Source organism: Pelodiscus sinensis, chromosome 2 (assembly GCF_052426305.1).
Source record: "Pelodiscus sinensis isolate ZL-2025 chromosome 2, ASM5242630v1, whole genome shotgun sequence".
NCBI classification, from domain to species: domain Eukaryota; kingdom Metazoa; phylum Chordata; order Testudines; family Trionychidae; genus Pelodiscus; species Pelodiscus sinensis.
The window spans coordinates 162,727,782-162,742,521 of record NC_143053.1 but is presented as its reverse complement, the minus strand read 5'-3'; positions in this window follow the sequence as shown (position 1 = coordinate 162,742,521).

The window sequence follows — 14,740 nt, the reverse complement described above, 5'->3', positions numbered from 1 at the left end:
CAGTCCATTATCTTGTCTGGGTTTAGTGTCAGGCTGACTGATCTATAATTGTCTAGGTCATCCCATTCACCCTTTTAAAATAGTGGAATAATTGTTGCTTCTTTCCAGTCTTCTGTAACTTCCCCAGGGTTCCAAGAGTTATTGAATATCAGTATTAATTGTCCAGAGAGCTTCTCAGCCAGTTATTTTATTCTTTTGTGCCAGTTATCCAGACCTGCTACTTTAAACAATCTAATTTTAGTAACTGCTGTTTAACTTTAGCCTGAGTTATATTAGAAAGCAAAGTGTTCCATCATGTTTTGATATGACCTTAGTCCATCCTATGCTTTTTTCAACACACTTGGCCACCCACATCCTCCATGCTTGCTTATCAGCTGCCTTGTGACCTAAACCCTCCCATTTCAAATTAAATTTTCCTATACTGTTGATAATCAACCACTTCCAAGTCATCCTAGGTCTACCTCTCATTCTTTTTGGATTTTCTAGCTTCCAACTGAGAACCATAATTGTTAGTCAGTTAAGACCCATTCATAACAGTGGCTAGGACATGTGATGTCTTCTCTTACTATTTGTGATAGAGACCTTGCTTGAGCCATTTTTTAGACCTTATTGTTTATTTTTCTTTCCTCATAGCTTACTCCTAATATTGTCCCTAAGCACTTAGGATGAAATGCATCTTACTTCTGAGCGTCTGTTTCCTTTATTCGCCAAGTTTCATTGCCATAGTTTATTATAGTTACAATGGCAGCTGAATAGATGCTTAGTTCTGTAAGTTTCCAAATGTTCTTAAGTTTACCAAAGGCTGCTTTTGCTTTGCCAATCCTTATTCTTATTTCCTCAGAGCAGGTATCATCTTGGCTTATTGTGCTTCCAAGATATTTGAATCAATCTACTCTCTCTAGCTGTTCATCCTCAGTTTTAACATTTAAATCCATATCTTCAACTGCCACAGTTTTACATTTCTTTACAGTAAATCACAGTCGACCTGCTCCATAATTTCTTTAACTTCATTGTGCTTGCTTGAAGTCCTTCAGCATTTTCATGTAGAAAAGTGATACCATCAGTGAAATCTAGATTAAATATTCTTCAATTATTAGAAGCCTTATGACATATTGATTATTCTTACGTTGCTTGAGGCCATAATCAATTATGAGCAAAAACAAGAATGGACATGGGATGAACCCCTGCCTTACTCTTGTCTTAAATTTCAAATGATGTACTTAATCATCTATCCATTTTAATATATTTGGACTAATAGGAGTATTGTGAGCAAGACACGGGAAGTAATTCTTTTACTCTGCTCTGCATTGATTAGGCCTCAGTTGGAGTATAATGTCCAGTTCTGGGGACTACATTTCAAGAAAGATGTGGAGAAATTGGAGAAGGTCCACAGAAGAGCAACATAAATGATTAAAGGTCTAGAAAACATGACCTATGAGAGAAGACTGAAAGAATTGGCCTGAGGGGGGACATGATAGCTGTTTTCAAGTATCTAAAAGAGTGTTACAAGGAGGAGGGAGAAAAATTGTTCTTCTTGGCCTCTAAATGACAGGACAAGAAGCAATGGGCTTAAACTGAAGCCAGAGAGGGTAACATTGGACATTAAGACAAGCTTCCTAACTGTCATGGTGCTTAAACAGTGAAATAAATTGCCAAGAGAGATTGTGGAATCTCTATCACTGGAGATATTTAAGAGCAGATTAGACAGACATCTACCAGGGATTATCTAGATGGTGCTTGGTCCTGCCATGAGGGCAGGGGTCTGGACTTAATGACCTCTCTAGATCCTTTCCAGTTCTAGTAGTCTATGATTCTTTGCTTCTAAGTAGTGTTAAATGCCTTCATTGTTTCATTGCAATTCCATACTTCATTTTCCATATAGAACAGGCATATTTATTGAACACTTCCACCTTTTCTGATTTATTATTGAAAATTCTACCATTTCCATCTAGTATTAAACTAATATCACTGTTAGGTTTTTTTTACGTTTTAATATACTTTAAAACCCTTCTTATGGGTTTAACTCTGCTATCCATAGATTTATCCTGGTGTCCTTTAACTTCCCTTTTAAGTTGCCTTTACTTCCTCTCTAAGGGCATGTCTACATTAGGGAGTTATTTCAAAATAACTCTCCTTATTTTGAAATAACAAGGTGAGCATGCACACTACCTAGCCTGTTATTTCAAAATAAAGGGCTTGTTATTTTAAATAATAACTCCTGCTTGTGAAGAGGAATAGCAATATTTCAAAATTGTTATTTCGGGAGTTATTCTTTCAAAATATCTTATTTTGAAATAACTCCCTAATGTAGACATGCCCTAGAGGATGGGTTTGTTTAAATCAGTACAATCTTTTTTCTTGATCGTGGCTTTTTAGGTATGTAGTAAAGTGTTGTTAAAAGAATTTCCAGTTATTTATATTCTTCTTCTTGAGTTGTATTTCCCACCTTTTTTGGCTCATAATAGTTTACCACTTCATTAATAAGGTCCTTTTAAAGTCCCAGTATAAAATATTACAGGTTTAGTCTTTGTTTGGTTTGCACATAATGAATATGATCAAGTCATAATCACTTGCACCAGAACTACCATTAATTTTTAATTCTATGTTAAATTTCATTTTATCTGGCAAGATGAGGTCTAATACAAATTTTTCCATCTTGGATACCCCCTTCTTGAATTAGGAAAATTGTCTTCTGTAATATTTGAAATTCAGAGGGTGTTTTGAGTGTTGGCAGCATGAGATCTCCAGCATATGTCATTCAAACTGAAGACTTCCCATGATTATGAAGCTTTATTTCTTTCATATTATAGATATGTGCCCTAGTATGAGTTGGTGCTCTGCAACAGACATGAACCTACACCTTGTCTTTTGCTTCTTCTGCTAGGACATTGATGCATAACATGCAAGAACATTTTCTTCTCAGTTCTCAGTGATGGGGAAGCAGGAATGCCATCTTTGACACAAAGTGCCACTCTCCCTTCTCTTGTGCCCACTCTATCTTTCCTAAATAGATTAAGCCATAGATTCTAATATGCTAGTCATGTAAATCATCCAACCAAGTTTCAGCAATACCAACACGTTTGAATTTAAGCTTATCAGTTAGGAATTTAGTTTCCTCTTGTTTGTTACTCAAGCATCTAGCACCGGTACGCAGACAATTAAATAATCTATTTTCTTCCCATTCCCAAAGTTTCTTGATTAATTTTGTTCTCAACATCTCAATTTAGTGTTAAATGAGGCTATGTCTAGATTTACAGGGTTTTTTTCGAAAAAAGTGGCCTTTTTTCAAAAAAACTTCATGTGGATCTAGACTGCCACTGCGTTCTTTCAAAATTAAATCGAAAGAACGTGGTGGGTTTTTTTTGACAGTGGTAAAACTCATTTTATGAGGAAGAATGCCTTTTTTCGAAAGAGCTCTTTCAAAAAAAGGCATTCTTGACCGCAAACAGGGCTTTTTTGAAAAAGAGCATCCAGACTGCTTTTTTGGAAAAGGTGTGGCTGTCTAGATGATCTCTTTTGATAGAAGCCTGTAGTCTAGATGTACCCTGAGTGATCACATCTTACTTCTTTTTACCCTCCCCTTTCGATATTTGTTTCATGCCTTTCTGACTACCCCAGCAACTTGTCCCTGAGCAGATTGTTTCCCCATATTCTGAGATATAGTCCTTTGAAACTGCTCCCTCTCCGCAGAGTAAGTGGACCAATTTTCCACAAAACCAAAACCCTTCATCTACATCATGTACTAAGCCATTGGCTCATTTCCAGAATCTTTTGCTCTCTCTCTTCTTTTGCATTCTGAGAAGACCACTTGGATATTCCTTTTCTTCAATAACATACTGCATTCCCTGAATTGGTTTATAACATGTGGTATATCCTATAGCATAATATCATTAATGCCAATATGCCCCATCACCAGTGGATCCTTCCCCATCAAATTCAGAATCCCAACCATAATTTGAGTGATACCAAATATGAAATTTGAAAAAAAAAGCAGGAAAAACTTTGACCGATTCCCCGCCCTTCAAGATTTTTGATGACATTTTTCAAATTTGGATAACATTTTAAATGAAAACCCAAGCAAAACAAAAAAGGAAACCCCTCTACAACAGTTTTTATTCTCCCCCCACCCTTATATCAAGGTTCCTAGAAACATTTCTAGTGCAATTCCAGGAGAAAGGTCTAAGTGCTTTATGGAAGAATGGAATTTAAAATTCAGTGGAGTTCTAGAGTAGAGCTGAGAGAAATGTTTCAGCTCAAAGGTTATTTTAGTTTTCCTCTGAGAAATGCAGGTTTGCATCATAAAACATTTCACAAATTTATGTAGAATTCCCTGAATTGTTCCAGCTTAAAAAAAACCTAGGACATTTTGTTTTGACATTTTCTAAATTATTTTTGATTTTTTCAGTATGAAACAACTTGTCAGTTGTAAATGGATTTCAATTGTATTAACAATGAAAGATGACAAAAACTCAAATGAAATGGATGTTTTCAGATCAAATGAAGCATTTTATTAAATTTCAAACATTTTTTCTTCCTTTCAGTTCACCAAAATTTAAAAAAAATAAAGCAAAAGGTATGAAGAAGACTGTTTCTATGCACATAACATTTTCATACACTGCTAGATTAAAATTAGAAAAGTAAAAAATTAGGCATTAAAAATACATTCCATCCCCAAAGCATACACACGCTTTTTAACTGGAGAGTGGAACACTGTTGAAAAAAGCATGAAGTCATTAAAGATTTGAGAAAGTACTACAGCTGGAATTTTTTTCACAGAACACAGATATTACAATCTACCTCTGTTTCTTATAGAAAATAGCATTAATAATTCTTGCTATTTGTTTATCTATTAGGAATGCAGTACTGCTTGGATCAGTATCTTATGCCAAACATTGAACACAGACCCAACAAACATACAAGCAGATCGTCTGCTATTGTAATTTCATTGGCTTCACTGGGGCTATGCCAACAGAGAATTTGGCTCAATAGGCTTTTATTGAACTTTCCTGTTTTTACTATCCCATACAAGATGCTATCCATTCACCACAGAAATATTACATCTTAAATACATTATTATTTATTATCTGATAGGCCCCAATTTGATGCTGTACAAGATGCATACGTAGGCCCAGTCTTTGCACTGATTAGCTAATGATGCAAAAGTTAAGACAACAATGGGATAAAAATACTGTGTGAGATTCAGAGTTCTGAAACATTTTTAGTCATGGCTTAAACTGAGAAGATGGGGATGGATCTTCATAGATTAAGTGAATTTTTGGAATCCCTTAAGAGGCTGGGACAATTTTAATTTCAGATTTGCTAATACATTAGAAATTATGGAATTAATTATATCACAGCTGTAAGAGGTGTGTATTTTCCTCTACATTTTTTTCAGCTCAAAACAATAGTGTCATGGCTGTCATTTAAAAATTGCTCTGTCACACCTCTCAGCTTTCCACTTCTCTTGACATGTTGTACTTCTGGGGGAATTCTATGCCAAAAAAAACTAAAAATCTGCATTAAAATTACAGATTATATGCACAATATTTTAAAATTCTGCAAAATGCTGCATATTATAGTTATCAAAATTATGCAAATACAATATAAGCATCAGTTTCAATTATTTTAGTAATTTATTGAAATTACAATACATTGGATGAAGAATGGTAATGGGGAGCACTGAAAGGAATTCTGAACCCCCCTTTGTCTAATAATAATATAGCTAGGTTTGACTCTTTATTTTTAGTTATTGGTCACTAATATATACACACTGCCACATGCTCAGTATTACATCATAGGCAACTGAAGAGCAAGTGAGGGCTGGGGATTCAAGCTCACAATGTATATTGGCTTCTCACCATCTCAGTAGTTAACAGTTCATGGGTCACATTTTAATAGGAAAAAAATTTCACTCCAAAAATTTAGACCAGTTCTCATCACTAATGCACCATAAGTATTTATGTAAGGCCATATTGTCATATAGAACAAAGCTCCTTTATACCACTCTGGCAATATAAAGGAGTCTTAAAACATTTATGCCTATTTTATGCTCCTCGTGGATTTCATCAAGTACAGGAACAATTCAATAAAAAAAATGGGAACGACTGAGCTGGCAATCTACTACATTATAGACGTTCTGCAGGGATGGAGACTTGTCTACTTCCAAACAGCCTCAAGCCCAGCCCCTCCATCCCAGGTGCACTGCAGTTGTGAGCCAGAGGGACAGTATCCTTCATTCACTCTTAAGGAAACGCAAATAGCGATACTGAAGTCAGTGTCACTATTTGCTTTCTTACGCAAGTACATAGGTTCTTTTCAGAATCAGGGCCATAAACCCCTTACTATCATCTGTTAATATTTCTACACTTTTGACCTGTTGCCTTTGAGCTTTGATAGGCTACTCAATGTTTAACCATCGGGCTGCACCCAATTTTTCACAATATTTTCATATTTAGTCTCCAAGGGGAAAATGAACATTTTTTTTTAAAAAAAAAACACTGTATAGGAGTTTCTCAGTGAGTTGAAGTAACAACTTAACATCAACTAGGAAATCATAATAAAAGTGAAACCACATGTCCAGAAACTTATCAAAGAACCTCAGAAAGTGTTAACCGGAAGACCTCATATTACAGATATCAGCCCAGCCAAGAATACCAAGAGAGCACATTGGTGGAGAGTACAATAAAGAGAAGAGTTAAGAGGGTAAATTCTCCAAAGGTTAGTAAGATCTGTATTGCAAAGAAAAAATGACAGAGGACTAGCATTACATTCCTGTTTGAGAATTTGTAGATTTTAAGCATTTAATGGGACGAGTAAAACTTAGGCTTCAACTCTGCTCCCATGCATTTATTTCAATGTAAATAGATGAGAGTATAGATAGAGAAGGATGTTCTGAAATATTTTAAATTACTAATTTCTGTTCATCTACTCTGGATCCTTTGGGTATGTCTACACAGCAGGAAAGCCTCAAAATTAGTCCGAGGCAGTCTTCCCTAATGTATATGTGCGATCAGGGTTTAGAGCCCCAGGAGGCACTGGGGAGGAATAACTTAGAATGGCCCTGGTGAGGGGCTATTTTGAAATAGTAGTAATGGAGCATCTACACATGCCTTATTTTGAAATAGCTATTTTGGAATATGCACTATTCCTCATAGAATGAGGTTTATAGATTTTGGAATAAGCCATCTATTATTTCAAAAATTATTTTGAAATAACGGAATGGCTGTGTAGACGCTCGCATTGTTATTTCAAAATAACGCTAATTATCTCAAAATAATGGTGCAGTGCAGACTGTGATGAGTCTGGCTAATAGGTCTTTGGCTACACTGTAGTTTACATTTTTCTACCTTTCAAATTTCGTCCAACTTGTATCCTAATGACGAGCGGATTATCAGTGGGTCAGCCCCTGTAATGTAGATGGGTGGCTAGATGATTGCAAAGATGGCAGCAAATGTTAAAAGCATTGTGTCTTTAGAGTCTTCCTTTTAACTTCCTATATCACTGGGAGTCTTTCCAGCTGAGTTTGAGACAGGCTGTGAGTAGTTTGTGTCTATGGCTAGAGAAATATCCTTAAAACTATTCCAAATCCAGGTAGCCTGAATCTAGTTTAGAGTGAACAGTTGTCCAATATCACAAAATCTACAGCTATATTTGGTTTCAGATCAGAAATCATGTTCAGTATGTCCACTGTCAAGAAACACAATATTTGAAGGAAAAATATAATCATAGGAAAACAATACCATTGAACTTGCCTAAGAATTGAATGTGCTGCCACTACATAATAATACTGCTTAGCAATTGAACACAGGAGACGTTAACTGTGCACTGATTTATCCTTACCAAAGCTCTTTACTGGAGATAATTAAGAAGTCAAAACAGGCTTTCAACTAATCAACTGAACAAAAGCTTTAATGAATATGTTTCGTGACCATTATGGCACATTATTAATATGAGTCATAACAGATACTTTATTAATAGGAAATGACATTTAATTCTTAGTCAAAGCCATCTTTGCCAGCTTTTTAAAGGCTGATGTGATATATCCATTACTATGTCTGGAAAACATATTCACTGATTTCAAATTTTTAAAAAAAGTATCATAGAACTTGGTAAGTAATTTGGATTGCATAAAACCTCGTTGATATTATTCAGATGTTCATTATATTCTTTGGGAAATTAAACTTTCTATCTTATTTACAGCCCTGTCGATTTGACTCCTTTGTGGATGTAAGTATCAAATACTGCCCATAATCACTTAATTACTCCCCATTAGCAAGGATATCCATAGTACAGTGGTATTGGTAGAACTGGTAGTCCCATTTATTATTATTCCATTTATTATACTTCCCATTGTGATATCCTGTTGTCTGTTTATAAGTCTGTCAAAATTTTAACCATCTAGGCTGAAATTTTCCCTGATGTTAGCTGAATTTTGGGAGATGTTTTTATACAAAATGCAGAGTATTTTTGTCAACTAGTATACCATATACTTACATTATATTAGGAACCAAAAAAAAAAAAAAAAAAAAGGATGATAGGGAGCAGTGGGAAAAGCTACAACTCCTGGGTTAAGTACCTTCAGCCAACCTTACCAAAATGGAGTTTTAGTTTTACCTAGGAGCAGAACTATTTACTTCAGTGTGACTACATATAAAGTAAGGTACTATTCAGCATGAGTGAAGCTACTAGAATTGGGTCCCAGGAGAGGAGAGGATTTCTATAGCACAACTATATGTACAAAACGATGGGGTAAATAAGCTATTACCACTCAATAAAGAGATCTTGGAGTCATTGTGGATAGTTCTCTGAAAGCATCCACTCAGTGTGCAGCAGAAGTCAAAAAAGGTAAACAGAATGTTAGGAATCATTTAAGATGGGATAGAAAATAGAACAGAGAATAATGCTTCTGTATAAATCTATGGTACATTCACATCTAGAATACTGCATATAAATGTGGTCACCTCACCTCAAAAAAAGGTATCTTAACATTGGAAAAAGTTCAGAAAAGGGCAACAAAAATGATAAGGGGATTGGAATAGCTGCCATATGAAGAGAGATTAAAAAGTCTGGGACTTTTCAGTTTAGAAAAGAGGACTGGGGGGGGGGGAATATGATAGAGGTCTATAAAATCATGACTGGTGTGGGGGGAAAAAAGGGAAAAAAAAGAAATAAGGAAAAGTTATTTACTTGTTCCCATAACATAAGAACTAGGGTCACTACATGAAATTAATAGGTAGCAGGTTTGAAACAAACCAAAGGAAGTACTACTTCACTCAACACACAGTCAACCTGTGGAACTCCTTGCCAGAGGATATCGTGAAGGCCATGATTTTAATAGGGTTCAAAAAAAGAAGATAGATAAATTCAATTAAGATGAGTCCATTAATGGCTACTAGCCAATATGGGTAGGAATGGTGTCCCTAGCCTCTGTTTGTAAGAAACTGGGAATGGGTGTCTGAGATGTGGTCACTCGCTGATTACTTTTTCTGTTCACTCTCTCTGGGAGCACGTAGCATTGGCCACTGTTGGAAGACCATATGTTGGTCTAGGTGGATCTTTGGTCTGACCCAGTATGGCCATTCTTACGTTCTTATGTTCTTAGAGTCTGGTAGATGGGGATAATGAGATAATCAGGAGTAGTGGGAAAAAATTCAGCTAAAGATAAATTAGGTACAATGCTAGGAAATATTTTCAAATGAGAAGATTCTCCATGTGATGGGGTAGAAGCCCTGCCACTTGAATCATTAAAAACTTGGCTGGCCAAATCATTTGAGAATATACTTCACAGAAGGGAAATGAATTGCATGATCTAACAGGTATTTTCTAGATTTAATTTCTCTGAGTCTCTCATGCTAAGCAAAGGAATTTTAAATTAATCTATTTTTGCCTTTCAATTATCCATATTCACTTTACTTATGCTAATTTATTTCCATCCATCAGAGCTTCCAAATGGAGAATAATATTTCTGATGGATGCTCACAAACTCTCTGAGTGATATGATTAGCAGTCCTCTGGTTAATATCTTACAGTTCATTGCTGCAGGACAAATACATATATTTTTAGGGCTGCAGAGAAAATGTTGATATTAATGAAAATATTCTTCCTTTGACCAATTAAATTAGATATTTCCAGAATTTCTTTGGTTTATGTTGCCAGAGACACAATAATAGGTTTCAATAGAAGGAGTCATTGCCAATGTAATAAAAATGAAAATACTGTACTTTTAAAACAGGACACCAAATTATTTCTAGTTGAGCAAAATGATCTCTAAAGCTGCTGTGATGGCCGATGCCTGTGCAGAACTCTGGGAATTTGAAAGGGTCCGTTTTATAATGGACATGAATTATTCAACCCTTGGGATTAGTCAGACATACAGCACAGTATGTCACAAAATTGCTTTTCAGACTAAAATCGGTGTTACGGTGAATTTGCCTCTAGGATACATATTTTCATCAGGATTTATCGTAAAAGTCATCTGAATGATAACACTTGAATCACTACAGTCACACATATGTTATACAAGTTGGATTTTCATGTTCACATTACCGGTAAATGCCAAGGCAGAAAAATCAAGTTATGTTTGAGGTGCTACAGAACAAGACAGTTGGTCAAACATCTGAGGACAAATTGTTTTGTTTGTTTAAATATCTTGGTCTTTCTTCCTGCTTTTCCCACCTTCTTTTCCTAACTATTTTCAGAGACTCACTCAATTCTGTCTGGTTATTGTAAGCCTAATTTTTTACTTCCCATTAGGGCTTGGAAACTAGTTAAAGGAACACAATGTAGCTTGTTAAGAAAAAGGGGGTGGGGAAATTAGATTGAAGGAGAAAATAAGATTGAAAACAAGCTGCCTGGGGACAACCCTTTAGATAGATTGTCAGCTGAGCTCTAACAATATACACCAGCTGAGGACCTGCCCTTTCATATCTTATCTTGTCAAAACAAAAGAGAAAAAGCCTGATGTTAACATTATTATTTACATGACCATAGCACATAGGAGCTTCAGTCATGGACAAGGATCTCATCATGCTAGGTAGTATATACTCACAGAACAAGATGACTGCCCTTGCCCCTAAAGAGTTTACACTGAGGAGAAAAGCAGTAAGGGAGAAAGGGGCCAAGCAGTAAGGGAGAAAGGGGCCAAGCAGTAAGGGAGAAAGGAATCACTTTGTTTGAAGTCAATCACATTTCTCCTGTGAGTAAAATGGTTACATTTGGACCCTAAAAATCTATTCCCCTTATGCATTTAAGAGGCTGAAGGAAAGAGGGGGAGGGGGAAGAGTCCTTTCCCAGTACTGGGAACTGATGCAGTTGTGACATCATTACCACCCCTACCATAAAGGCTTAGTGAAATATTTGAAGTATGTTACACATCCCCATTGAGAAATGAATGTAGGACCAGATAGTTGTATGATGGCAATCAGCATAGTTCCCTAGCATTCAAAAGAGTTGCACCAACTGAGGATGACACTCCAAAAAGTTGCTCAGCTGATAGCTCTGAATACTGAATTTCTCACCTTACCCATAAAAGAGGTTTAGCCCTGGACTGCAGCATTACGCATTTTGTCTTCCCACTTAACCCACTGATATATGTTTCAACCCTGTTCTGAATGGAATATCTTTAAGGCTATGTCTACACTGCAGAGCTTTTGTTCAAAAACTCATGGAGAGTCCACTCTATAAGTGCGTTTTTGCACAAGAAAAAGTACAGTAGATCATCAGAAGACAGGGCTTTTTGCACAAGAGTTATTCCTCTTTCTACAAGGAATAAGCCTTTTTACGCAAGAGTTCTTGCACAAAAAGGCATGTGTGGATGGACAACAGAGGTTTCTTGTGCAAAAAACCCCTATCGGAAAAAGTACAGGTCCTCTGACGGCCATTCTGTGAATGGCCATCAGAGCTTTCTTGAGCAAGAGTGTCCACGGCAGTGTGGACGCTCTCTTGTGCAAAAGCACATGACAGTGTGGATGCACTCTTGCGCGAAAACTTTTTGCAGATCACTTCCACAAAAAGTTCTTGCACAAGAAGCCTGAAGTGTAGATGTAGCCTGAGAGTGAGATGACAGCTCGGCCTGTCCTTTCTTTTTTCATACAATTTCTCACGTCCCCTACACTCAGTAATGAGTCTCTTCCCCATTGTTCCTCTCCAGTTTGAAATGGCTTCAACCAATTGACCTCCCAAAACCCGTTTCATTCTTTCCCCCACTTGATTTGTCTCTTTTCTCCATTGACTACTCTCCATACACAGACAGCTATCTCTCCACATCCCATCCCACAGTCCTTCTTGTTTTCCTCTCACTTGTAGGTGAGTAATCGGATAGTTCTACTTTAGTCCTGCCATTTGCTTTCTCTGCTTTCCCCTCTGTGCAATAGTGAGATGCATCAAAGGACAAGTGGTAGCAGGTGTCACTGTGGTATATAGTGAGTGAAGGGGGATTTATTCTGGAATCCCTGAAACACAAATACATGAAATTTCTGAAAGGTTGCAGGAGAGCGATGGACAAATGAAGAAATACATGAAATGTGTGATACTTGGCAGGAAACTGCCTGTTGAAATATGAACCCCGTGACTTTAGTGAATTTAGGCATTAGCCTTACCTGTTGTTTATCATTATTATTAATTCAGAATATTTATAAAGCAACCTACTATAAATGGTACTTCACAAGCATATACAACACATTCCCTTCCTCAGAGCCATCCCACATCCACATTCCTATTTTTCAAAGTCTGTGGTCACCCTAAATAAGATTGAATAACTAAAGATGAGAAGATGTCCCAAGAGACGGTTGTTCAGGATGGAATAGTGGAGGAAAGTGGTAACACGAAGGGAACACTATGGTAGAAAACCACTAGCACTACTAAACAATTTTTTATTAATGGAGAAGATACTTTCAATGGAGTGAAATATCCATCCTGAGAGGATAGACAGATTAGCTGGATGTGTCTGATATGGGCTGATTTCCAGACACACAAAGACATTTAACTTCCATTAATGAATGTTGGGAGTTTAACTGCTCTTTTGTGGCTTTTGGAATATCCCTCAAAACAGTTATTAGACAATGCTTACGAAGTTCATATTTACATTATCATAATTAGGTCTGAGCATTGATTGGAATGAACAGGGATGTTCATGGCTCTGCTGTTGCATATCTTCAGCATTACGTGGTTTTACTTCTAGAAAGTTTTGTTCACAACCAGACTAAAAAAAATCCCAAACAGCTTATCAAAGATGACAAAATAATGGAAATGGGATTTGTGTGTGATGAGGGGCATTTTTAGTAATCAAACCAGCATTGCCAACAATTCAAATAGAATACTGTTTATTTATTGCCAATGGTAGCGCCTTTAAGGCCTTTACACCAGCCTTAGCATAATTAAGGCTGGTGCAAAGACATTACAGGTGCCACTTAAGGGAGGAAAGGGCCTGACTGTGTGCTCCCTGAAATTTTGGGGGTAAGCATCTGTGAAAAACAGGAAGTCTGTCTGTTTGACTTTGGTGGGTAGTGGGGGGAACAGTGTCAGGGTCCATAGGACTCCAGACTCTTTAAAAGCACATCTGTATAATCAATGGCTTAAAAGTGCTTGCACATTGGTTTTTGTTTGCTTGATGCATTCTTGATATAATTATAGCAGTTACTAACATAAAATGGGTAGACAACGAGTGAGCAATTTTGGAATCTATCATGAATGGAAGCTGCAAAGGAGAGTCTAACTTACCTGGGGAACAAACAAGGGATTAAGCTAATCTTAAAGCTCTGCACCTGATCCAGACAGAATCTGAGGCAACAGGTAGCTAGCTGGTCATTTGAACCTTGTTTGACCACTTGAGACCCCTCCAGACAATAGGTAACTATTGTTTGGAGGTGCTCTATAGCCTATTGTGTTTGTATGTGCTTGAGACCAAATAAAGCAGAGACTGAGTAAAAGCATTCTGGTGAGATTATTGGAGACTAAGACATGGAAGACTTGAAGTAAAAGCACTTGATTTTGTGTAATATGTATCAACCACAAAGATGAATGTGTTGCATTTCCCTTGGTTTATTTATACCACCTAACAGAGAGCTTTGGATTTAGATAATACACAGGTAAAATGTTTGCCTCATCCTTTCTGGGAATAGGACTATCACTGTGGCTCTTTCCACAAGCTCTGTAGTTTTCTCCTGAAGATTTTTGAAAGTGACTGGTATGAAATAAAATCAATTTCCTTTGGTGCTGGAAGTGCACAAAACTCTTACGTTGTTTTCTTGTTTCCTTAAGGCAAAACTAATGCATTTCTCTGTGCTTCTTTGCATGTGAAAGAAGCAGCACTGGGATTAAAAACACTATTAGGCTACATCTTCACTGCCCAGTCTTGCTCAAGAACACATGCAAATGAAAATAAGCAGCAGAACGTCTCTTGTGCAAGAGTGATTTTTTACGCAAAAAGGAGCAGTGTAGACTGTTCCTTGCTGCACAAAAGGCCCTTGTGCAAAATGGTGGCTCATTAAGTATGCAAATGAGGTGTGGCAATATTCATTGCCACACCTCATTTACATATGTTCTTGTGCAAGACTGGGCAGTGTAGACATAACCTTATGGTATCTTGATAAAAGCCTTAATTCAGCAGCCCAGCTTCTATTCAGCAAAGTAGGTAGGTACATAATGTTACTGAACAGCGATGGACTTAGGCATATGCTTTAATGCTTTGCTAAACTGGTGCTTTGCTCCCAGTGTTTGAGCTTAATGTTTCTACATTGCCACT